The sequence below is a fragment of the Neovison vison genome, chromosome X (assembly GCF_020171115.1).
Source record: "Neovison vison isolate M4711 chromosome X, ASM_NN_V1, whole genome shotgun sequence".
In the NCBI taxonomy this organism is placed as follows: Eukaryota; Metazoa; Chordata; class Mammalia; order Carnivora; family Mustelidae; genus Neogale; species Neogale vison.
Genome location: NC_058105.1, coordinates 16,105,679 through 16,131,913, shown reverse-complemented (window position 1 = coordinate 16,131,913; position 26,235 = coordinate 16,105,679). Strand labels below are relative to the sequence as shown.

The following is a 26,235-nucleotide window of genomic DNA, read 5'->3' as shown; positions in this document are numbered from 1 at the left end:
TAGGCAGAGAGACAGGCAGAGAGAGAGGGGGAAGCAGACTCCCCGCTGAGCAGAGAGCCCGATGCGGGGCTCAATCTCAGGACCCTGAGATCATGACCTGAGATGAAGGCAGAGGCCTAACCCACTGAGCCACCCAGGTGCTCCTAAAGTAGGGCTTTTCTAGAAGATTAAAGTCGTGCTAAATTATGCAAAAATACTATGTGTTTATATGAGCACAAGGTGAGGTTCTTTTTTATTTATTTGACAGAGATCACAAGTAGGCAGAGAGGCAGGCAGAGAGAGAAGAGGGAGCTGGCTCCCCGCTGAGCGGGAGCCCCAATGCGGGGCTTGATCCCAGGACCCTGGTATCACGACCTGAACCGAAGGCAGAGGCTTTAACCCACTGAGCCACCCAGGCGCCCCTCAAGGTGAGGTTCTTGACAGGTTCTTTTACCTTTAGTACGGTTTCTGTGAGTATCACCTGGGATAAGTGGGTGATTCCTTTCTCCCCTGTACTCTGTTCCAGTTCCAGTTTTCATTGTCAGACAGGACTTCTCAGAGTTCTAGCGCAGGCTAGGTCCTCATGGTGAGGGTGTTAAGGTTCTTGAATAAAAAACTGTTACAAATATAGTGATAATTTTTAAAATGATTTAAAAAAATTTTTTTAGACCATGAGAGCATGAGCGGGGGAGGAGCAGAGGAGAGAAGGAATCTCAAGCAGACTCTGTACTGAGTGCAGAGGACAATGTGGGGCTCGATATCATGACCCCAACATCTTAACCCAAGCTGAAATCACGAGTCAGATGCTAAATCAACTGAGTCATCCAGATGCCCCAAATATATTGGTAATTTTAAAGATTTACTTCCATCGGTGTCTTTAATACCCCAAACAAGAATAGGTGCTGGCAGAGAAGCCTATGGGCGGGGGGCATTCCCCTGCATTTCTCTAGCAGCTCCAGGAGACTCCTTCCTGAATCTCCATATGCTCGGTCTCCCTGATTAGAGGGTGCATTTGATTTCGTTGCCCAAACACGCGTGTATTTGAAGCCAAGTGATCAAGTCCTAGGTCAGTTGCTGGAAGGAGGTCTGGGGCCACATGGAAGCGGCTGCCCTTTATATCCTGAAATCCTGCCCCAGAGTCAGGGACTGAGTGGGGTTGACTCAGGGGACACCAGGGCAGGCATCACTGTGTCAGGGGCACCCGTGAGCACCGAGAAGTTTTGCTGGGGTGGACAGTGGTCCTACCCTGAAGCATGGATCCAATGGGCCAAGCCTGTGTCTCTGCCAAGCACTAGGCTCAGGGCTGTCCAGGCATTACTGCCACGTGGCCCTCAGAAAACCCCGTAGGGAGGTGGGAGCATCCTCATGTCCCCATTACGGCCGGGGGCAGGGGGACACATGCCCAGGGGAGAGTGCACACCGGGCTGGTGTCACCTAGAACCCAAGGCCCAGGAGCCATCCCCTGCCATGGACCTCCACCTCCTTCTGCAGGATGAGTGCACCGTGGGCTCAGAAGGGACCCTCTGTGGTCGGTGTCACCCCCCCAGCAGTGCACTGATCTGCCTGGAACCATAATCACCTGTCAGTTGATAAGTGAAGCTTGCTACTGAGTTTGCATTACAGGGCAGTGCGACCTCCGGACCATCCAGTGGTTAGTTCCTCTCGCTGTGGGTATGTAGTAGGAGTGTGTATCCTGTAGAACGTAGGATTTCACCCAATGGTTCGCTCCACAATTCTTACTGATTCCCTTTTATGTGCCAAGCACTGTTGTCATCACTGATTTGTAGTCTTTTTTTTTTAAGATTTATTTATTTATTTGACAGGGAGATAGAGAGCACAAGTAGGCAGAGTGGCAGGCAGAGGGAGAGGGAGAAGCAGGCTCTCCACTGAGCAGGGAGCCCAATATGGGGCTCGATTCCAGGACTCTGGGATCATGACTTTAACCGACTGAACCACCCAGGCATCTCTATAGTCTTGAACCAAGAGGACAAAATTCTCTGCCCTGATGGAACTTGCCTTCTGTTCATGCTCACCAGGCTTCCTGAGCCATGGAGTCACGGGACAGGACAGGGAAGTGGGAGCACTGTTGACTCCAGCTTCCCCTGAAACTCATCCTGCTGAAGTGGCCCCAGCCCCATGGGAACCCCCGAGAAGCCCACCCCCGGACAGGAAGGATGCAGAGGCCGTGGATTGTCTCGCCTCCCCCCCACCCCTGTACTCTCTCACCGGGTACCTGTGGGGAGGGTGATCTTGAGACGGATGGTGGCTCACCACTGTCCTTGACCATCTATCGCGCCCCCGTCAGGGCATCACCCATCACCCTGGCCTCCCTGAATGTCATGACGCCAGGACCAGGGGGCAGGAGGGATCCATCTGGGCTTTGTTAGCAACAAGGTTTTAACAAGTCACATGAAAGCCCAGGGACCCGGCACCCCCTGTTTCTGGGCCCGGGGGTTCTGCGGTAGAGCTTCCCAACGGGTGTGCTGGGAGTGAGTAGCTCACTTAGGGGTCAGTGCACTGAAAGAAAGGAAGTAAGACAGTCCTCTTGAGCAGGGGTTGCGAAGTATGACCCTTGGGCCTGCTCCTGAGCTGATTCTTTAAAAAGTGACATTTCAGTAATGGACCTGGAACCTAATCTGTGTGCCCTGCGCTGACCTTACTGTCCTCTCCATCTCTGGGGTGGTCATGTCAATACAGGGCCTTGAGTTCTCTCATCCTGAGTGGTTCATCTATTACTATTTGTATTCCTAATAGCATGTAATTTGTTAATTTCCCTGTAAGGGCAGGGCTGGGACAGACAGTCTCCCTGGTGCATAGGCTTTCCCAGGATCAACAGCCTCTCTTTGTCCTGCTCCACCTGCGGCTCTTTGGTTTGCTTGGCTGCAAATGGGAAATGCCTTTGCTTCCACCATTCCTCCAAGGTTCCGTGGCCCCCTGTTACTGGAGAAACTTGAGTCTAGAGTTTAGAAGATCTTATTCCAGTGTCTGTCGCCAACTATGAGAGGACAGGGTCCGGCCTTTCCCATGAAGAGCACAGGGGTCATCCCAGGATCCCCTCTGTCTCCACCTGTCCCTGTTTGCAGCTGGCTTCCCCCATGGGGAGCACTCCCGCGGTATCTGAGGACCCTCTTTGGGCAGCCTTTGTGGGAGAGTCTCATTCGCTCCAGGACTCACGGCTTCTCCCCAGACCGGCCCGAGCGAGCCCGCGCTCACACGGCCCACGGATAAAGAGGGTGTGTGCAAAGCGGGACTCGCGGAAAGGCGAGGAGAGACACGTCGCGGGAACGTCTAAAAGCCGGTTATAAATCAGCTGCTCAGGGCGCGGGCACGGCCCCAGCACGCTCCCCACAGGGTGGCTCTGCGCCCCTACGGGCGCTCCCAGACCCGGACAACCCCGGGAAGGCCCGGCCAGGTCGCAGGCAGCGGTGGCGGGGACGCGGGACAGACAGGAGCCCGCCGCCCTCTGGTCACTCGTCCCTGGGCTCTTTGGAAGGACAGAGGCGCGTCGCAGGTCCCGCCTACTCCCACTGAATCCCAAGTCAGGGCTGGAGGCAACCGGGTCCCACCGCCTCGGGGGACAAAGGGGTCCCAGCTCCCTGGGCAAGCAAGCGTCTCTAGGACGCACAGGGCCCGCCACGAGCCACTCCTTTCACTCCCGCGCCCAGGGACACACAGTGCCCTACGTCCCATGCTTTCTCTGCATCCGGGGACGCACAAGGACCCGCCTCGCACCGCCCCTTCCATTCCCGCTCGCAGGGACCCGCCTCCCATTCCTTTCCGGCGTCCAGGGATGCGCAGGCTCAAGCACCGCAATGGTCTTCCCATTCCCCCGCCCAGGCATGCACAGGGACCCGCGCCCCCTCCATTCCTGTGTCCAGGGACGCACAGGGGCGATCCACGCATCGGTCCTTCCATCCTCCGGCCCACGGACACACAGGGACCCGCCAGGCCGTGGCCCTTTGTTCCCGGATGAGGGACGCACAGGGACCGGCCGCCCCTTCCATTCCCGGACCTGGAGACGCGCCATGCCCTTGTGCTGTTCTACCCCGCGCCCGCCTGTCTGTCAGCACTGGAGGCGGCCGTCGAGGGCTGTGAGCCACCCAGGGGAGCCCTGCCACCGGCCCTCGGGGAGTCCGCGCCTCTGGCCCCAGGCCTCACTGCCTCCAGGCTCTCGATGGTGCTGGGTCCGCTGCTGCTGGGGTCAGTCGCCTGGCATGGCCTTGCCCAATGGGAGCCGCTGAGGCCAGGCGGGGAGTCCCCTTGGTGGCCCCAGGCGGGCCAGTGGGTCTGCTCCTCCCCCCCACCCCAAGCAGGGGCCAGCTCAGCTGGAGGCCGGCAGGAGGAGAGGGTCGGGCCTGGGCAGGGACCCCACTACCTCCTGAATCTGGGCTCACCACTGTCTACCTTCCCCTTAGCCAGGGGAGAAGTTCTTGGGAGAGCTTGTTAAACACTCCGATTTCTTCACCACCACACCTGGATGCCCTGAGGCGTTGGCTCCAGCAGGGGCTCCAACATGGGCATTTTAATAAGGGTTCCTGGGGATTTGGCCCATTGCGCCCAAATTGGCATTCTTGGGTTTTGGTATTTTTGCTTAGTTAAGACACTTGAGAGACCTCAAACTTGAGGGACGTCATGGACCAGATAAAAATTTTAAATTATTAAAATATTTCAAAAAGGTAAGCATAGAATTGCTACATAACCCAGAAATCCCACTCTTTAATATATATACAACACAACTCTAGCCCTATGTGTACACAGGTGGCTGTATGCAAATATTTATTGCACCTTTATTCATGCTGGCCTGCGGAACCCTGCATGCACAGCAGTTTATTACTGGATACAGAAACATAGTAAATCCATACAATGGGGGAGTTTCAGCTACAGAAAAGAACAAAATAGGGACGCCTGGGTGGCTCAGTGGGTTAAAGCCTCTGCCTTCAGCTCAGGTCATGATCCCAGAGTCCTGAGATCCAGTTTTGCATCAGGCTCTCTGCTCAGCAGGGAGCCTGCTTCCCCACCGCCCCCGCCTGCCTCTCTGCCTACTTGAGATCTCTGTCTGTCAAATAAATAAAAAATCTAAAAAAAAAAAAAAGAATGAAGTAGCGATACATTCCGTGGCGTGGATCTTAATTGTTCCCTGGTTCAAAAAGAAAAATTTTCTACTATTTCAGTCCATCCTGCTTTCTTTCTTTTTTTTTTTTTAAAGATTTTATTTATTTATTTGACAGAAATCACAAGTAGGCAGAGAAGCAGACAGATAGAGAGGAAGGGAAGCAGGCCCCCTGCTGAGCAGAGAGCCCGATGTGGGACTCGATCCCAGGATCCTGAGATCATGACTTGAGCCGAAGGCAGCGGCTTAACCCACTGAGCCGCCCAGGCACCCAGTCCATCCTGCTTTCAAAAGTTGTGGTCATCTCAGATGATTTCATAGATGTCTTAGACTCCAGTGAGATTTGCCCTGGTTGTTCCAAGCAGGTGGGAGGCTGCAGGAGCTTGCGCTTCCCTGTGTGGAACTTTCTTCGTGTGATGGTCCCATCCTTAGCCACCAGAGGCTGGCTCTGAGCCAGCTTCCTTCAGGGCCCTTTTGGTGCTTCCTGGTCCCAGTGAGAGCCCAGTAACATCTTTCCGGGGCAACCTGAGTTTCCGCATCTGCTGTTTGCATTATAAATACTCTTTGGGGTTCATACATTTTCATGAAATATGCTGGGTTTGGGTGTTCTTGTAGTAACACCGTTCAGTGAACTCTGTATCAAGAGCTGTTGGAAAACACCCAAAGGATCGAGTCCTCTTATGAAATATAAAACACACACAGGCCAGGTGGTCTCAAATTGAATAAAAAGGCCTCGGGAGTTTGACTTCTGGCTCTGGGTGAGTATCTCAATCTTTAAAAACCCCGTGCATACAGTGCCTAGCAGGAGCACTCGTGGGTGCCTTGCTGGTTGGATCTGGGGGCGGGGTGGCCGGGTTGGGGCAGTTAGGTGAGGCCTGCTAGGTGGCCTAGGGCAGCCACGAGGAGCTCAGGGTGGGCTGCCCGGCGTGCTCTGACTGTCGCCGAGGCAGCCCGGTTGGATGACTTCTCGAACCAGCCTGGCTGCTGGAATCCCCAGTAGTAAAGCCAAATGCTTAAGGCTCTCCAGCACAGACTGTACTGACCTTCAGTTTAAGGAAAGCCCTCCTGAGATGGCACAGAGGGCCTTTATTGCAAATGTTTAACAAATGATGGGCAGATTCTGAGCTTGTTCCGAGGATGTTAGCTGACCCTGATTTTACATTGAGCGGATGACACTCTTTAGCTCTATTTTTCACCTCCTGGCCCTGGCAAATGCAGCTGACAAGTTTGGCCACTTGGAATGTCCATTCCAGGAGAGTAGCCCTGTTACTGACAGGAAAGTTGGAGGTTATTTTGTTGTGGGACGTATGGCTTCCACCGCCCTTTGTAGACTTGGGCATTTCTTTTAAATAGTCCTTATGGTCCGTCATTATGTGTTCGGGTGGCAGATGGAGGGATGCAGTAGGTCAAATTCTTATTACTAAGGATTGTATTTTGGAAAAAGTTTTCAATTAGCAATAACCACGCCTTGGATAAACCCCATTGGCTATGATACTGCCACTGCTCAAAGCGTGTGTTTTGAAACTATCTAAGCATCTGGTCCCTGACACTCATCTCTAACTTTGTGTTCTAGTGGGAGTCTTTGGCAAAGTCAAGTATCCACATAGACACATCTGCAATATTTTTTCCTTGCTTTCTTCTTGATGGTAATTGGCAATTTTTTTTTTTTTTTTACACAGGGAGAGGGGGTTCGGGACAGGGATGGAGGGAGAGGGAGAGAGAGAGAGAGAAGAGTTCAAGCAGACTCCACACCTGGCACAGAGACTCATGCAGGACTCGATCCCATGACCCTGAGATCACAACCAGAATAAAAATCAAGAGTCTGACGCTTAATTGACTAAGTCACCCAGATGCCCTGGTAACAGGCAATTTTTAAAACTTCAGAGCCAGTTTTCAAAATGTAAACACTTTCTCTGTTCGCCAGTCCTTGCCCACCTCTAATTTAGTTCACCAGTACGTTGGCCAGTGTATAATTGGGGTCATTCTGTCCTTCGTAGATCAAGATGTTCTGTGTATCCTGCCTTTAATGACTGGACCTTGCCGGGGGTGTTTCCTGAGGGAAAATGTAGATAAGTAGGTATTATTTAGAGATTAAACTTCTGTTCTTAGCATCTTGTTTTAGCCTGTCACTCCACGAAAGATGGAAAGATGGGGCCTGGACCCAATCTGTGGTTTGATTCTGTCCTAGCTTGTGAAGATTGACATATTCAAAAGTAATCAAATGGTCAAATTCTAAACAAACAAACAGAATCCCCCCACAACATCTCTAAGCTGAAGGGTTCATGAAAAGTGCAGAAAGTTTAACCTGTGATGAGGTAATAATGTTAACTAACAGGTGGAGAAGAAAAAGATCTCCTTAGAAATATCACCATTTTAAAAAAGATTTTATTTATTTGTCAGAGATATAGAGAGCACAATCAGGGGAAGCAACAGAGGGAGAGGAAGACTCCCCACTGAGCAAGAATTTTCCCCATGCAGGGCTTGATCCCAGGACCCCAGGATCATGACCCCAGCCAAAGGCAGATAGATGCCTAACTGACTGACCAACCCAGGCACCCTAGAAACATCATCATTTTTAACCACCCTTAAAATTATTCAGGAAAAGAGCATTAAAGGATGCTAAAATCACTGAGTAAAAAATTGTAAGAAAATTAGGGATTTACACACTCTTAGATTTCTTATTTATTATAAACAGAATACTCTCCATCAATTACAATGGAGAAATCTTGAGGCTCTTTAATGTTTAACTTTGGTCTGATACTAAAGAAAATCAGACAAATCAAAATTTAGAGGAATTATACTTATAATGAACTTTTCAAAAACATCACTATGTTGTAAGAAAAAAATACTGGAGAAGTGCAGATGTTTTCTAAGTCGAATTAGACTATAGAGTCATGACAAGTAAATGTTTTGTATAGTCTTTGATTAGAAACAAGGTACAAAGGAGATTATATTGAGACAATTGGGGAATTTTGATTGTGGGCTGATAGAAGAATTGTAACTATAAAGGTATGTTTGTGTGAGAGAGAATGAGAGAAACAGAAACGGAGAGGCACAAAATGAGAGAGAGAAGACTAAAATATACAGTTGATCTTTGAACAGCAATATGGTGGTTGGAGCACCAAACATCCCTCCTCAATGTGTAATAAAAAATTTGAGTAAGGGACGCCTGGGTGGCTCAGTTGGTTGGACGACTGCCTTTGGCTCAGGTCATGATCCCGGAGTCCCAGGATTGAGTCCCGCATCGGGCTTCCAGCTCCATGGGGAGTCTGCTTCTCCCTCTGACCTTCTCCTCGCTCATGCTCTCTCTCACTGTCTCTCTCTCTCTCAAATAAATAAATAAAATCTTAAAAAAAATTGAGTAAGACTCTTGACTACCCGGTAGTGGAATTACTGGATCATATGGTATTTCTATTTTTAATTTTTTGAGGAAACTCCCTAGTGTTTTCCACAGTGGCTGTGCCAACTTCCATTCCCACCAACAGTGCGCAAGTGTTCCATTTCCTGCACATCCTAACCAACACTTGTTATTTCTTGTCTTTTTTATTTTAGCCATTCCACCAGGTGTAAGGTGATATCACATTGTGTTTTTGACTTGCATTTCCCTGATGTTGAGTGATGTTGAAGATTGTTTCATGTGCACGTTGAAATATTATGCAGCCATAAAAAAGAAGAGATCTTGCCATTTACGAACATAAAGGACGTAGAGTGTATTATCCAAAATGAAATAAGTCAGACTGCAAAAGAAATCCCATATGATTTCACTCATATGTGCAATTTAAAAAAGCAAAAAAATTGAGCAAACAAAAAGCAGAATCAGACCTATAAATACAGAGAACAGGCTGATGTTTGTCGGAGGGGTGGGAGGTAAGGGGATTGGCAAAAATGGACGAAGAGGAGTGGGAGATCCATGCTTCCAGTTATGGAATGGATAGATCACAGGAATCTGTGAAAAAAAGCACATCATAAAGAATATGGTCACTAATCTTGTAATAGTTTTGCATGGTAACAGGTGGTATTTATGCTGTGATGAACAGCCACTATGTTGTACACCTGAAAGTAATATAACATTGTGTGTCAACTACACTAAATAAAAAAAATTTTAAATACTCTTGACTCCCCCAAGACTTAACTACTAATAGCCTCCTGTAGACCAGAAGCCTTACTGATACCATAAACAGTCAATGAACACATATTTTGTATGTTATATGTATTATATACTGTATTGTATTTACACCATACTGTATTTTTGGAAAAAAAACTGCTTATATGTAGACCTGTGTGCACAGTTCAAACTTATATAGTCCGAGGGTCAACCACAGTAAACTTGGAACAATTGCTGAGTCTAGGTAAATGGTATATGGGTGTTTACTATACTATTCTCTTAACTCTTCTGTAGGTTTGAAAGCTTTAAAACCTAAAAGTTGGAAGAAAAATCAGGGTATGCAGAAAGACATATTTAGAAGATAAAAGTCAGCTTACCCTATGTATAACTTAAAAAAAAGAGATTTATTTATTTATTTTTAAAAACTTAAAAAAATAGACCTCTGTGCACAGAGACAGAGAGAATGAGCTGTGGGATGGCAGGCAGAGGGAATGGGGGAGAGAATCTGAAGCAGACTCCCAGCTGAGTGTGTACCCTGATGCAGGGCTCAATCACATGACCCTGAGATCATGACCTGAGCTGAAACCGAGTCACCTACTTCACCGACTGCACCCACGCAGGGGCCCCAGTCTGTGTATCACTTTCATTAGCTTCAGAACCACCTATGGTGCTCCATGTTGGGCTGTGAGCTCTGGAGGATGACTTATATCCCTTCTCAAAATTGTGTCTCCAGCATCCTGGCATAGTTTTCAGAATGTATGTCAGCTAATTGTGTCTGAGAGTGACTTCTTTCCAGGACATGCTCCCAAGGAACAAAGGTAAAGTCAGCTCTAGGGACGAACAAACCAAGTGGTATTCCCAGGCATCACATCTGGAGGCCTTTGGGTTTCTAGAAGAACCAGATGACTGGACGTGTGTCACATAGACACTACTATAGAACTCAACATCTGTGACTGGGGACTGTTCCCTGGCAATGCCATCTGAGTGTCACCTGCCTTTTGTGACCAGGCATAACAGGGCTTGCAGCAAAGACTGTCTTTGCTGTCCTTCCTCCTCCTGCCATTGGATCTAGAGGATCCATGAAACCCCAAGTTGGCTAGAGCGGCTGATGCTCTTCATTGTCTCCTCCAGTATGGGGTCAGGTTTTCTTTTTTTTTTTTCAAGATTTTCTTTATTTATTTGACACAGAGGGTGAGATCACAAGCAGGCAGAGAGGCAGGCAGAGAGAGAGGGGAAGCAGGCTCCCCACGGAGCAGAGAGCCTGATGTGGGGCTTGATCCCAGGACCCTGAGATCATGACCTGAGCTGAAGGCAGACGATTAACCCACTGAGCCACACAGGTGCCCCGGGACCAGGTTTTCTGTTGCCACCCCATCTCCTTGATGTGATGGATGACATTAATCAATCTTCAAATGTTGAATGAGCCTTAAATACTTTATTCATGTTTTTGGCATCTGTGAGGCAAGGCATTACTAGAATTCTTTACCCTGATGTCAGAAACCTTAGATAAGAACTTCTTATTGCAGCCATTGGCTGGATCAGATGGCCAGACCACTGGCAATTGCCAAAGAGCCTGTGATAATTAGCAGATTCAGGAGATCATTGGCAAGGCCATCTAGCCTAAGGCAACTGTCTGAAGTTTGATCAAATGTGTTTATTCTTGAGTCTCAGCCTTGTGAGAATCTTCTTGGTCAAGCTCCGCTGCATACGATGGTGATGATAAGGTGTGCAAACTCCCTTTGCCTTTCAGCCAGCTGATCCCATGGGCTTCCGCATTAGGTCAAGGGTTCCACGATAAGGATGACCTACTTCAGCACTATGGCTTCTGGGAAGCGAGCGAAGGCCAAGACTGCCACCCTCTCCTGCAGGTAGGATATGCCAGAGGGACCAGATTTGGCTGTACCACATAGCAAGGAGATCTCGGTGTCTGCCCTGCTTGCAGGGTGCTGCTTCCTTGACCCAAGGCATAATTGATAGCTGGATATGGAGAGTCATAGGCTCAGGGCCTATTTCCGGGACAGCCCACTATGTGGCCGCTGATTGCCCCTCTTCTAGCACGTAGCATGGAGCCACGTGCTTGCATTAGAAGATCATGGACTCATATATGGTCCAGAGACTGCAAGCAGTAAAAAACAAAACAAAACAAAACAAAAAACAGCAACAACAAAAAACTATTCTAAATCTTCTACAGTGAAAGGGCCTCTGTGGGGGAGGGCACTAATAGGAGTGCCCATTGTATTGCAATTTGGACAGATTCTGGGGTCTTGTATTAGAGGGCACTGCATTCAAAGTGGGCTTATTTGAAAGTATCAGCATAAAGGGGCATAAATACAATTTTCATTTTTAAATTTTTATGTATTTATCTTACTATTATATATGTATTTTTTTAGTAGACTTCATGCCCAGCATGGAACCCAATGAGGTGCTTGAACTCATGACCCCGAGATCAAGACCTGGGCTAAGATCAAGAGTTGGATGCTTAACCACTGACTGAGTCACCCTTTATTTTTATTTTTTTAAATGAAGTTTTAAAATGAGGAATATGCTGTTTCCACAAACCAAAAGTGACTAAAAGATGTTGCAGCGTGGGTTTTTTTTATGCTGTGGGTGCTGAGAGGGTTGTGATTGGAGTCAGAGCCATGTCAGAGTCAGAGCTGTGTCAGAGTCAGAGAAGGAGCTATGAGGACAAAAGCAGAGGTTGGAGTGGTAGGAACCATTAGCCAGTAAATGTGGGCAGCCTCTAGAATCTGGAAAGGCAAGAGAATGGATTCTTCCCACTGTGGAGTGCCATTCATTTTTTTTTCTAAGTTTAAGAACAGGCCAGGGTGGACTGTTCCATAGAGAGGCAGCAGGGAGAATTACTTCTATAAATAGGTCATGCATAATATCTTCCAATACTAAGGCCCTATTTTAATTCATATTGGCCTTCATCAACTATTTCAGGCAGGGGAGAGGGGAGTTCCATGGGGTTCCATTTTGTCAAGCCAACTGTAAGCGACAAAGACTTAATTCTAATTTTTTACTCAGTGGGTCAGAGTGTCCATGCCCACTATGGGATATTTGAGGGCAATGGGACTTTTGACCATGGAACACTTATTTGCCTGTATTTTATGTTTGGTAACTACCCTAAGAGTATGGAGGTACTTTGTTTACATTTAGTGAAATTCCCAGGTACAATTGTACTTTGAGTCCCGATACTGATTAATGCCGTGAAGTTTCACCAGCTGATGATAAATTTCATTCCAAGCCCAGAACATAAAAGTCCATCAGCATCCTTTAATTTTATTATATATATATATATATTTTTTTTCTAGTAAATGTTAGATTTCCAGTTGGGTCAAACTATGGACCTCTCTGTTTTCTTTTTCTTTTTTTAGAGAAAGAGAGAGAGTGAATGAGGGTGAAGTGGAGGAGTGGAGGGAGAGGGAAAATCTTTTTTAAGATTTTTATTTATTTTTTAGAGAGAGAGAGCGCATGAGGAGACGGGAAGAGGGAGAGAGAGAAGCAGATTCCCTCCTGAGCAGGGAGCCTGATGTGGGCTCCATCCCAGGACCCTGAGACCATGACCTGAACCAAGGCAGATGCTGCTTAACCAACGAAGCCACCCAGAGATTCCCCTCTTTCAGTTTTTTCATATCTGCCTTTGGCTCAGGTCATGATCCCAGGGTCCTGGGATAGAGCCCCGCATCAGGCTCTGGAAGCCTGCTTCTCCCTCTCCCACTCTCCCTGCTTGTGTTCCCTCTCCCGCTGTGTCTCTCTCTGTCAAATAAATAAAATATTAAAAAAAATTTCCCTCTGTATCCAGGTTTTCTTTTTTAAAGTAAACTCTGTATTCAACGTTGGGCTCTAACTCATAACCCTGAGATCAAGAGTTGCATGTTCTACCGATTGAGCCAGCCAGGCACCCCTGTTTGCTCTCTATCTAAAGTTAGGGTCCTTCTTTATGGCAATGATTGCTTTACTGGCTTTAAGGAGCCCAGGCTTAAGTCAAGTTTGAATTAACCCCTTGGTTGTGTCACAGGGGTGCTATGAGTGTTTTTCCCCAATAATCCTGAGAATCAGGAGTTCTGTCCTGTCCCGTCCGCTGAGCTTAGGTTCCTAACCGCTTCACGCAGCAACATCTTACTCCCATGGGCAAGAGTCAGTCATCCTTGCAACTATCACCCGGCAGTGCTGGTGGGGGTGGGGTGGTGAGGGGGGCATCAGGTCAATTTATTTTCTGAGGCAGATGAAGACATGGCATGGGCTGGCTGTGTTTTACCAAGACCCACAGGGCCTGTTCTCAGTCACTGTGTTTCCTCCAGGAGTTAACAACTGGTCTGAAGGGGGAAAAAATTCCCTTTCCCCTTTTTCCCTCTACTTTTCTCTAAGTCCCTGGGCCTGATTGGTTAAGTGCCCAGAGAGGAGTCATGGTGACTCACAATGGTTCTCAAAACTTTGTGACCACATGCAGTGAATGGCAGGCTATGGACACTGACTAACACCACCTGGGTTACTTCTGGTTCAGGGCCGAACACGGTGAGTGGGGGAGTGCCACGGGAAGGGGGGTCAGCTAGTACAGGTCCTAGGGTACCATTTCCATACCCGCTCCCTGCGACACACCACTCTGGCTTATGTCAGACCTCTTCGCCGGATGATGCAAAATCTCTCCGTGAATGTTTTCCCTGTGGGGCTCACCACACTGTCCTAACGGTGTTCAATGCGTTTCAACAGGTCCACTGGGTGATGGTCAGTGACTCTGGCCTCGAGATCCAATCACCCAGTGAGAGCGGCAAGGGAACTCAGTCCCAGGTAGGATTCTCCATTCTTCCCCGATCTCTGGATCCAGCTTATGGTCATGCCTCTTAGATTTCCTCTTTTTTATTTGTTTATCTTTTTATTATGTTATTTTACTCACCATACAGTACGTCGTAAGTTTTTGATTCCTGCTTTTTTTTTTTAAGATTTTTTATTTATTTATTTGACAGATGGAGATCACAAGTAGGCAGAGAAATAGGCAGAGAGAGAGGAGGAAGCAGGCTCCCTGCTGAGCAGAGAGCCCGATGTGGGGCTCGATCCCAGGACCCTGGGATCATGACCTGAGCCGAAGGCAGAGGCTTTAACCCACTGAGCCACCCAGGCGCCCCGATTCCTGCTTTTTAAATGGCAGTTCACATCCATGGCACGTGCCATTGCATGGACCTCAGCCAAGTAGCCCCACGGCTGTATTGTTGACATTCGGGTGTGACCGTGTGGGTGTTGTCTGGAGGTAGGACATGGGTTTTCACAGGATGCTGGAGGACTGATGGGGAGGACGGGGTTTTCCGTTCGCTGTAGCGCTACTCCACTGAGGGACGCAAATGACTATTATGAGATGTGATTTGCCTCCCCACTGGCTGCCCCACTCAGTCTCACGTAACAGCTGAAGACTCTGAGGCACAGAGTGGCAGGGGATTCTCAGTTGTCCTGGTTTCTTCCCATCCCAGATAGACCATGTAAAGATACTCTGTTCTGTAACCAAAATAAGTAGGATGGTAGTTGTCTCCCTGACGTCCATGAGGATCAAGGGCAAGCATCCTGAAAGCGTGGAAGGATGGGGCTCTGAAGCCAGACAGGTTGGCTTCCTATCCTGGTTGTGCCACAGGCTAGCTATGAGACCTTGGGCTGGTTGCATACCTTTCCTGGGCCTCGGTTCCTGGATAAATGGGTGTAACAGCCTCACCCACCAACGTTGGGAGAAGTTAAATGAGCTATTGTGCGAAACAGACCAGACAGTGGGTGTCAAAACCTCCTTGCTCCCTCCAGAGTGAAACTTCTTGGAGTCACAGACAAGGGTGGGGAATCTTTCCTGGCTAGGTCAGCTCTCTTGCCTTGAACTCCATTTACAGGTTGGTCCCCCGTTCATTTGATTTGGGTTTTGGTGCCTTTCTTCTGAGCTCCAGTGCCCTTCCCTTGGAGGAAACAAGCAAAGCAAACTTGGAGAACCAAGGAGAACAACCTTGGTGTTGGCATCTTTGTCTTAAGCTTATGCTTCTGAGGAATCTTATTCTACTTAAATTTGCAGAACTCACTTACACGTATTTTTGCATTCTTGTTGGAGAAAATACAAGAATTGCATTTATAGGGATCAATTCATAACCCCTTCATTTCCTATGCTCCAGCATCTTACAGCCCTACACCAGAAGAACCAGCATTAGCAGCTTACCGTAAACTTTTCAGATCTTACTCTTTGCATTTACTTTTATCTGTATAGATGACTCTGTGAAGAACAGAGGGCATAAGACACTGTTTTTCAAGTTTCTTCCTTCAATGACTACTTGGAGATTGTTTCCTTGTGGGTGCATAGAGGACCTCTCTTACCCTTTTTTAAATAAGATTTTATTTATTTGAGAGAGAGCATGAGCAAGGGGGAGGGGCATAGGGAGAAGCAGACTCCCTGCTGAGCATGGAGCCCTACGTGGAGCTCCATGTGGGGCTCGATCCCAGGACCCTGGCATCATGACCTGAGCTGAAGGCAGACACTTAACCGACTGAGCCACCCAGGAGCCCCCTTTCTTACCCTTTTAAATAGCTGAATCTTATTTCATATTATTGAGATATTGGATTTTATTTACATAAGGAAACTTGAAAAATTGCCTTTGTCTTCTTAAGTAAATGTTTCTGGAATCACCAAATCATTCACCTAGAGGTTTTACCAAAAACTAAGGTTAGATACAAATTAAAGACATGAAGGAAGATACTGGAAGGCACCTGGGTTGCTCAGTCGGTTAACCTGCTGCCTTCAGCTCAGGTCATGATCCCGGGGTCCTGGGATTGAACCCCACATCGGGCTCCCTGCTCAGCGGGGAGCCTGCTTCTCCCTCTCCCTCAGTGTGCTCTCTCTCTCTCTCTCTCTCTCTCTCAAATAAATAAATAAAATCTATTTTTTTAAAAAAGAAGATATTGTATACTTTTCCAAGAATAAAATATGAAATAATATATGCAGCTCGTACTAGCCATAAGACAAGTGAATTTTATTTTTTTATTATTTTATTTTTAAGAGATTTTATTTATTTGAGAGAATGAGCAAGAGCATGAGCAGGGGGAGGGGCAGAGGGAGAGGAAGAGGGACAAACAGACTCCTCATGGGGAACCTGATGTGGGGCTCCATCCTAGGACTCTGAGATCATGACCTGAGCTGAAATCAGAAGCTTAGCTGATTGAGCTACCCAGGTGCCCCTGATTTTTTTTTTAAATAGAGGGAAATATGCATGAAGCTTTTTAGTGAGCCAACTGTTTTGATGCCAACAATACCATTTCTTGGGGATGTCTGGGTGGCTTAGTCTGTTGAGTGTCCGGTTCTTGGTTTCAGCTCGGTCGTGATCTTAGAGTTGTGGGATCGAGCCCTGGTTAGGGCTCCGCATTCAGCGTAGAGTCAGCTTGTCCCTCTCCCTCTGCTCCTGCCTCCCACCCTGTCTCTCTCTCTCACACACAAAAATAAATAAATAAATAAATAAATAAAAATCTTTTTAAAAATACCATTTCTTGCTGGGGAGGAAAATGCATTGTTGTCATCCTCTAAATTTTCCCCAAAATAAATCCACGAATTCAGTGCAAGCACAGGCATGAACCCCACCGGGTTTCATTTGCCACGAAATAAAATGAGCTGATTATTCAATTCAATAGAGGAGAACCTATGTGGGGTTAGCTATGATGGTGAGCTTACAAAAATCTACACTGGACTTAGTTAGCAATTAAAACGGGAACTGAAAATATGCCAGTGGAGCTGAATAGATTCTAGACGCAGACCCATGTACACAACAGAAGGGAAGAAATGACAAGGTTGGCATTTCCCAGACAGATGGTGCCTCCGATGACTTGGGACAATGAGTGCGGCGGGAGGTGGCCAGGGGAAGGGACCCCTGGGCTCACTGGATCGACTCATCTTTTTCAGGCTTCCTCCATTGTGCTCTTTGTGAAGCCATCCATAGCGTCAACGAGTCATGGAGAGGGTATGCTCTGAAGTCCGTCCCAGCATACCCATCCCGAGCATCAAGAGGAAGGCAGACGAATACTTAAAACCCACCCTGGGCTCCAAAAACGTCCTGAGCTTTTTACTCGGTAGGCAGTTAGGGAGCCACAGAAATGATCTGGATCTGTCCAAGTGGCTGTGGATGCTGATGCGAACCGCACCAGGGTGGAGGTGGCCCTTGCCAAAAAATCACATAACCTATGTGCTCATGTCTCCGTGCAATTTTGGAAAATGCAAAAAAAACGGTTTAGAATAACAATAGCCTTGCTTCAGCTGTTCAAATAAAAGCTGCATTTTCACTCCCATGGTCTGACACGTTTTTATGACCAAGAAGCTTTCTTGGGTTAGTTACGCTGGGGATTCCATGCCTGGTAGCGCGGACTGCCGGGGCGCTCCGGGCCTGGGAGGTGGTGAGATCCCACAGCAGGTCCCATCTCGTCCACCTTTAACCTGAAACAAGAGCCGGGGAACGGTGATGCACAAGCGGGTCCCTCCGGAAACGAGACTCCCGTCCCTACGCCTGGCTGTGGCCCCCTGGGAAACCTAGTCGCTACCCTGGTGAAACACATTGTCTAACAACAGGGTTCGAGCCCTTGGGAAATTGAGGACACCCATATTTTAAAATCTGAGGCTCATGAGACTATCATTTAGAAACTACAGCATTACTTCTTTGCTGGTTCTATTTTATTTAAAAGAATTTAGAGCACTGGGCATTGGAATATGGCAATGTCCCATTGTAACAGCACACTCCAGCCAGTCTTAGGGGTGAACTTGCCTTAAGCTTAGGGGCTCCTTGCTTACTGACCTAAGCCCCTTGGTGTGTGGTGGAACTAACCTCTTTCCTTGAGATCTGCAGACCGCTGGCCTTGAGGAGTGAAGGACCAGACTTTCCCAGGAGATAAGGCCTGTTGGCCTGGGAAAACAGTTCCAGTTGGTGCCAGCAAGTCTGTCCAAGTCTATCTGCTTCTCCCGTGCACAGCTTCGCCCCCACCCCCTTTTCCTGAGTCTTCTCTTTGAAAATGGTCAGGCTCCCCCTGGACGGGGAAGATGGTCTTTGAGACTTCTGCCCGCTCTCTCCCAGGCTGCTGGCCTCCTGAATAAAGCAACCTTTCCTTTCCCACCATCACTTGTCTCTCGAGTATTGACTTTTGAGCAGCAGAATCTGATTTGGGAACCGGTTCTCCAATACAATACACTCCAAGAGTCCTGAAGGCAACGGCTCTTCTCGCTGTCCCCCGGGGGCCCCCCTCGGCGGGATGGGGTAAAACCTGGTGGGCGGCAGCTGGCAGCTGAGAATGTGCGGGGCTGAGTGAGGACGTGGGCGTGCAGAAGCCGGCAGTCGTGCGCCGTGGGGACGCGGCCTGCCCCCGGGGGATGGGAGGGGCCGACGACCAGGGCACCCGAGCGAGGGCGGAGCCGTGGGAGCAGCGCAACCGTGGGCTCGCCTGTCCCGGGAGGCGGGGACGATTCCAGTCCCGGTGCTCCCTGCCGGGCGTGCGTAGTCCTCCGCCATCCCCACACCCGCCTGCCCGCACCTCGGGACGCCCGCTCCTCCGTGTCCCTCCCGCCGGCGGTTAAGAGCAACCGCTGCAGCCCCTCCACATGCAGTCACCTCCCCGGGCCTGTCCCCTGTGCCGCCGCCGTCTGACTTGGCCTCCGGGGTCGCGGGAGGGGCGGCTTCGTGCACCGGCTGCCGCGCGGCTCACACCAAAGGGAGGCGCGACAGGCCGGGCCGCTTGGGACGAGTCCCACAGCCGCCACCTCGAGCGACGGGACGTGTGGCGCAGAGAGCCATGGCCATGGACCTTTTGGTGCCAGGCCGCGTCGGCGCACAGCTGTGCGCACAGGTCCCCGACCCGGAGCAGCGGGTGGCACTCGGGACGCCCCAAAGCAGCTGACACCACCTACCTCGCATCTCCTTGGGGCTCCTGCTGTCCATTGATGCAAAAATTGTAAAATTGTTGATGAAGCACAATCTATCTATTTGTTTTCTTTTGTTAGTTGTGCTTTTTTTTTTTAAAGATTTTATTTGACAGAGAGAGATCACAAGCTGGCAGAGAGACAGGCAGAGAGAGATGGGGGAAGCAGGCTTCCCGCTGAGCAGAGAGCCCGACGCGGGCTCGATCCCAGGACCCCGGGACCACGACCCGAGCCAAAGGCAGAGGCTCAACCCACCGAGCCACCCAAGCGCCCCTAGTTGTGCTTTTGGAATGTAGGTAAGAAACCAGGGCCAAACCCAAGGTTATGAAAATTCACCTCTTTGTTTTTCCTAAGAGTTTTATAGTTTTTTTTTTTAAATTATTTACTTGGCAGCGAGAGAAGGAACACAAGCGGGGGAGCGGAAGAGGGAGAAGCAGGCTTCCCACCAAGCAGGGAGCTCTGTGCGGGGCTCCATTCCAGGACCCCAGGATTGTGACCTGACTGTGAGCCAAAGGCAGCCACTCAATGATTGAGCCATCCATGTGCCCCTAAGAGTTTTATAGTTTTAGGACCTACATTTAGGTCTTTGATCCATTCTAAGTTTTGTCTATGGTGTGAGGTAAGAGTCTTTTTTCATTCTTTTGCATGTGTTTACCCAGATGTCCCGGGATCATTTATTAAAAGGATTTTCCTTTCTTCACTGAACGGTCTGGGTGTCTTTGGCAAAAATCAGTTGATTATCCTAATATCCAGCATATGTAATGAACTCTTACAACTGAATAATAACAACAACAACAAAAATCAAAGCCCCAATTTAAAAACTGGCAAAGGACTTGGATAGAAATTTCTCCGAGAAGATAGACAAATGGCCAACAAGCGCATGAAAAGATGCTCAACATCATTAGTTACTAGGGAAATGCAAATCCAAACCACAATAAGGTATAACTTCACACTCCCTAGGCTAGCCACAAACAAACAAACAAACAAACAAACAAAAAACGGAAATTAACATGTGCTGGAGAGAATATGGAGAAACTGGAACCCTCAAACGTTACAGGAATGTAAAATGGTGCAGACACTTTGCAAAACAATTTAGCAATTCCTCAAACAAGTAAACATAGAGTTCCCAATGGCCTAGTATAAATCTAAGAGAAATGAAAACATATGTCTACACCAACATTTGCAGATAAATGTGAATTTTACCCTTATTTGTAATAGCCCAATAGAAGAAACAACTCATATGTCCAACAAATGCTTATTGGATAAACAAATTGTATATCCATACAACGGAATATTATTTGGACATGCAAAGGAATGGTATAGTGATCCATGCTACAAGATGGATGAACCTCAAAAACATTGTGCTAAGTGAAAGAAGCCAGAAACAAAATGCATGTTTTGTATGATTCTATTCATAGAATGGGGAAATCTATAAAATATCCTTGTCTCACTTCTGATCATGGGAGGTGGTGAAGCATTTATTCTTTCACCATTAAGCTATGGATTTTTCACAGATACTCTTCACGAGGTTGAGGAATAAACTGAGGATGTTAATGTTCATTGAAAGATTTATCAGGTTTCTTTTTGGGGTCGTCTGAATATTTTTCATCAGCAACCATTGTGTGACACACTTGAACTTCCCTAAGCCATACTCTGCCCACCGACTGTGTTACCACCAGGCAAGTGGTAATCTTGTGTCTTTTCTCTTGTGGAAGTAATTTACTTGACAGAGATCACAAGTAGGCAGAGAGGCAGGCAGAGAGAGAGAGGAGGAAGCAGACTCCCTGCCGAGCAGAGAGCCCAATGCGGGGCTCCATCCCAGGACCCTGGGATCATGACCTGAGCTGAAGGCAGAGACTTAACCCACTGAGCCAACCAGGCGCCCCTATAATTCACTCTTTGTAACAAATCATATTATCAGAAAGAGACCTCCTTCCAAGAAAGGAAGTGAGTTTTTATTAAAAGTGCTTGCAAGCTAGATTGAAGGCTAAAATATGTTTCAAAATACATGCATTTTCCCTCCCTTCAGCTGTTCTTGATATCCTCGAGCTCCTGACATTCAGAGTCAGGAATTCCTCTATTGCTAAGCAATTTGCTAGTAGGTCTTCCTGTAATATAAATTGATACTTAGTTATTTCAACGCCTTGGGAAATGTTTTGAGAAGTTGTAACTCTTAAACCTCTGGGGTGATTTTGCACATTCGAAAACTGTGTATGTGGATACTGTGATTCTACAGTAATCTTTCTAACCTCTTCTTAAAAGGCTGCTAAGTCTAAAACCTCAAATTTCTTTTTTTAAAAAAGATTTTATTTATTTATTTGAGCAGAGAGAGAAAGAGTGTGGGGGGGACGGCGTGGGGTGGGCGACAGAGGAAGGGGGCCAAGCAAGAATCCCCACTGAGCAGGGAGCCCAAACCCGGTTGGGCCTGCATTTCAGGACTCTTGGATCAAGACCAAAGCTGAAGGGAGAAGCTTCACTGACTGAGCCACCCAGGCGCCCCTAAAACCTCAAATTTCTGATTATGATGTTTGGATCCATACATTCCTTAATTGCTGCTGTAAAAATGTTTAGATAATGTGACTTCTTGAAAAAAATCAAACAATCCAGTGATTTTTGTTTTTATAAAATGTCTTCCACCTCCCGCCCTAGATCTGCTACTAGGGCTTTGTTTCCACTGTTATATAAATGTGGTACCAATTCTCTACAAAGGAGCCTCCTGCTATCCTCTCCTGCTACCTGTGCCACAAGGGGCATGGCTCTCCTGCAGGGTCAGTTCATGTCTCCCAGATACTCTCTTGTGTCCACTGGGTCTTAAGGGCCACGGATCTTTATTGTCCTCGGCATCGATCTCGCTTTTATATCAAACCAGTTGAGATCTGTTCTGGTTTCTTTTACAGGAATATTGGAGCATAAAAGTGCATAGTATGTGATGCACAAGTAGGAATATAAAAAACTTAGCTGTCCCTTGCAGTGACGTCACAGGATCCTAGAGGAAGGGGCTTGGACCTGCTGTTTGAAATCCAGCCAGGAGAGAATGGGAGGTCATTCATCCTGACTTCCCATGGCAGGTTATTCCCTGAAGGTCCTGCCAGTGTTATCTTACCCTGACCCCAGGGGCAGGGACTTAGAAGAAAGGAGATCTGCCAGCTTGATCTGCCCCCAGTCGGCTCACACACACGTGTGCACACCAGGCTCTGCGCTGTTTTATTTTTCTTTTTTATTCATTTAATTTTACTGTTTTACATGTCATGTTTTGTGATGCAGGCAGCAGAGAACAGCTCTGCCTGGGATAGTCGCCAGCGGGGGCGTGAGATTGGGGAAAGGGCGAGGGCTCCCCTTGGGGTGCCTTTTTACTGCCTCTCCAGTGCCTGGGGCTCCTCACTCTTCTGGGCTCAGGGCGCAAGGCCTCGAGGAAGAGCAACCGCCATTGGATGACACGGGCAGGTCTGCCTGGGGGAGGTGACAGTGTGGAGGAGAGGTGACACCTTGGAGCCTGGGTTTGATATGATTACAAGATACTAATTCTTATGTGTCCATATGCAATAGAACTACATGTGACTGGGAAACTCCAGAAGGAGGAAAAAAATAAAAAGCTGTGTACCCAGAAAGGGATCTGGGGTGCACAGGAAAGTGAAGTCAAGAATGCACACCCCAGCTGGTGGGTGCTATGCTACAAAGAGGAGCAGCAAACCTCCCTCCCCTGCCAGCAGACGGGCTTCACAAAGTCCAGCGCCAGGAAGTGGGGATCCGGACTCCTCTCCGCATCTGGTGTTCCCCGGAGGGGCTGGGCTCCACTTCGGGCGGCACAGCAGTGGAAAAGTGACGTGGAGACAGCGGAGACCGTCCCAGTGAAAGGAAACAGAAGCGGTGACCCCTTTGCAGAGCTAGTGGCGATGTTTTGACAGTTGTGACTCGCTTCCTGTACTTGGTGCATGAAAGCAGATGGAAGGGTTAGTCTTCCCTGTGCTTCGAGGTGCTTGTGATCATAAGGTTCATGGGTCTTGTTTTATGGGGTTTTTCCCTTTTTGTGGGTCCCTGGGTGAGCAGGAACCATGATTTTTAAAAACAAGACCTTCCCCAACTTTGGACAGTGCACAGTGTATACTCTCCACCAAATTCAGTGATCAGCATTTTGTCATAGCTGATCGTGGTGTCCCTTGAAGAGAAACCCATGGGAGTCTACCATATTCTCACTTGAGCTGTTTGAATGGAAGAGTTTCTGGTAGAGTGCACTTAAATCTAATCTCAGCCATCAAAACAGAGTCATGGCCCCTAGATCGACTCCCAGATTTGAGCCAGTTTATTTTATTTTTATTTTCTTAAAAGATTTTTTTCATTTGTCAGGTTGAGAGGGAGAGAGAGTGAGTGAGAGAGCACAAGCAGGGGGAGAGGCAGGCAGAGAGAGAAGAAAGTTCCCCGTTGAGCAGGGAGCCTGATGTGGGGCTCGATCCCAGGACCCTAGGATCGTGACCTGAGCAGAAGGCAGATGTCTAACTGACTGAGCCACCCAGGTGCCCCTTTGAGTCAGTTTATAGACCCAAAATCCCTTGATGAAAGGGAGGCCAGGTCCTCTTTAGAAAGATCTCACTACACGGCCGGAGACACATACTGTTTTTTTTTTTTTTTTTTTTTGTGTGTGTGTGTGTGTGTGTTTTAATGGATTCTATTTATTGATTTGACAGACAGAGATCACAAGTAGGCAGAGAGACAGGCAGAGAGAGAAGGGGAAGCAGGCTCCCTGCTGAGCAGAGAGCCCGATGCGGGGCTTGATCCCAGGACCCTGAGATCATGACCTGAGCTGAAGGCAGAGGCTTTAACCCACTGAGCCACCCAGGCACCTCCTGTTTTGTTTTTTTTGCGGGAATGGGAGAAGCAGGCTTCCCGCTGAGCAGTGAGCCCAATGAGGGGCTCGATCCCAGGACCCTGGGATCATGACCTGAGCCAAAGGCAGACACCTAACAACTGAGCCACCCGGGTGCCTGGAGACACATACTGGAGATCATTCAGCCAGCCTTCTCCCAAAGGGACCTATAGCCCATTAGCAGGGTCACGGTGCATTAGGGAGAAGGAAATAACCAGATTTGTGGGGAGGTAGTGAACACTGTCTCAGAGCTGGCGCTAATTCCAGGCATTGCTGCGCCCCGCCCCCATCTGAGTGGGGGCTCATGGAGGTCAGGTGATCAGTGGAATTGTAGCGCAGTCCTGACTCACCATGGGCCCATTAAGTTCCCAAACTCACCCTCTCATATTTCCCCAGTTCCAGACTGTAACTGGAATAGATACACTCAGCAACTGGCAGGATACCCACATTGGTTCCCTGACCTGTGGAGTGACAGCTCTTATGGTAAGAAAGGGCAAGTGGAAACCACTAGAACTTCCACTACCTAGGAAATGAATAATCCAAAAGCCACGCTACATTCCTCAAGGGATTTCAGAGGGTAGTGCCGGCCATCAAGGGCCTGAAACATGCAAGAATGGTGATTCCCACTACACTCCAAGTCACCTTGCATATTTTCTTCTTTTTCAAACTTTTATTTAAATTCCATTTAGTCACCTTGCATATTTAGCCCGTGTAGAAAACAAATATATCTTGGGGCTCCTTCACAGAAGGTTAAGCGCCCCACTCTTGGATTTGGCTGGGGGGTGGTGATCTCAGGGACACAGTGCTTTATTGTAAACTTAAGCAGGTGGGGACTCCAGTTGTAGCTACTGTTTCAGATGTGATTTTGATAAAGGAAAGATGTTATTAGGCTTTGGAGTAGATGGCCAAGAAAGAATTCTTTCTTTGGTGCAAAGATCTTTGGCGCAAAAGGTGATTTTACTAAAGCACGGGGACAAACCCGTGGGCAGAAAGAGCCGCACTGAGGTCCTGAGGAGTGGGTCCATTATGGACTTCCAAGTTGGGAGGTGCTTAGGGATTACCGTAAGTCTCTAAGGAATTTTGGAAGCAAGGTTTCCAGCACCTTGAGGGGGCTAGCTATTGCTGGGAAAAGATCCTTTATTACCGTCGAATAAAACCTTAGTCACGAGACCCTTCAGATGTATATTGGGGGGCCATATGATAGGGGAATGATTGCCAAAACATATCTCGGGGGGGTTAGAGATAAAGGAAGTTTCCAAAGCAATCTTTATACGTTAAAGTAGACTTAGAGGACCCTGGTGGTTGTGTTGATGGGGAGGTCAGGCTAGGCCTGCCTTTTGCCCTTAGCAAAGTATCAACATTAAGGCAGTTGAGTCCCTAGAGGAATGTCACTCTGCCTCTTTCAAGGACTTGTCAGTGGGCTATAGGTAGTAAGGAAATCTAATAATTTTTCTTCTGCCTTTGTTTCCCACATCAATTTCATTGCTGGAGCAAATAAACAGATAACCTGGTAGCTGCTATGCCTCTAGTGATCTGGCTAATGCTTCTTTGATTCCTCAATAACTGTTAGTAAAAACAACAGAAACCATTTGAGGTCAACTGGCAAGGCCAGCAATATATCTTCATCAACCCACTGTAGGGGTATCTCAACTTTCTAATCCTGTGTCCTGCTTTAGTTCCTGGGAACTTGGTCAACCTTCCTTCCACAAGATATCACAAAGGACCCTGACTGGTGAAGATAAGCTGACTGGATCTAGTGAGCAAAAAGTAGCAACTCCTCCAGACTTCAGAGCTCCCCTGAGTGTCCACTGGCTCCAGCTGGAAGCTCAGTGACCTTCATGCTCTTCCCTGAGGCAAAGTTTCCTTCAAAAGCATTTCTGTTCCCGGCCTGTTGATTCTGATCAGAAGTCAATCTGCCATCACTTACCACCATAAAAGGGCCCCAAAGCAAGGGAAATTCTTAAGAGAGATTTCGGGGAAAACCAGGGGTTGGGGGCGCCTGAGTGGCTCAGTGGGCAAGCATCTGCGTTCCACTCAAGTCACAAGCTCAGGGTCCTGGGATGCAGCCCCTCAGAGAGTCTGCTTTTCCCTCTCCCTCAGCAACCCCCCCCTTCAATCGTGATTTCTCTCTTTCAAATAAATAAATACAATCTTAAGAAGGAAAAAAAAAGACCACAGTTTGTCCCTTCGCATTGAACAAGAGAACAAGAACGGTTTAAACAACAGGGGGAGTGAAAATGTGTGTATGTGGCTGTGAGTGGAGGGCGTGG

General features: G+C 48.0%; 1 pseudogene; it reads right to left on the bottom strand.

The window, feature by feature from the left end:
- Positions 1-6,443: 6,443 nt before the first annotated feature.
- LOC122897748 lies at positions 6,444-6,601 on the bottom strand (annotated as a pseudogene).
- Between the last annotated feature and the right edge of the window lie 19,634 nt (positions 6,602-26,235).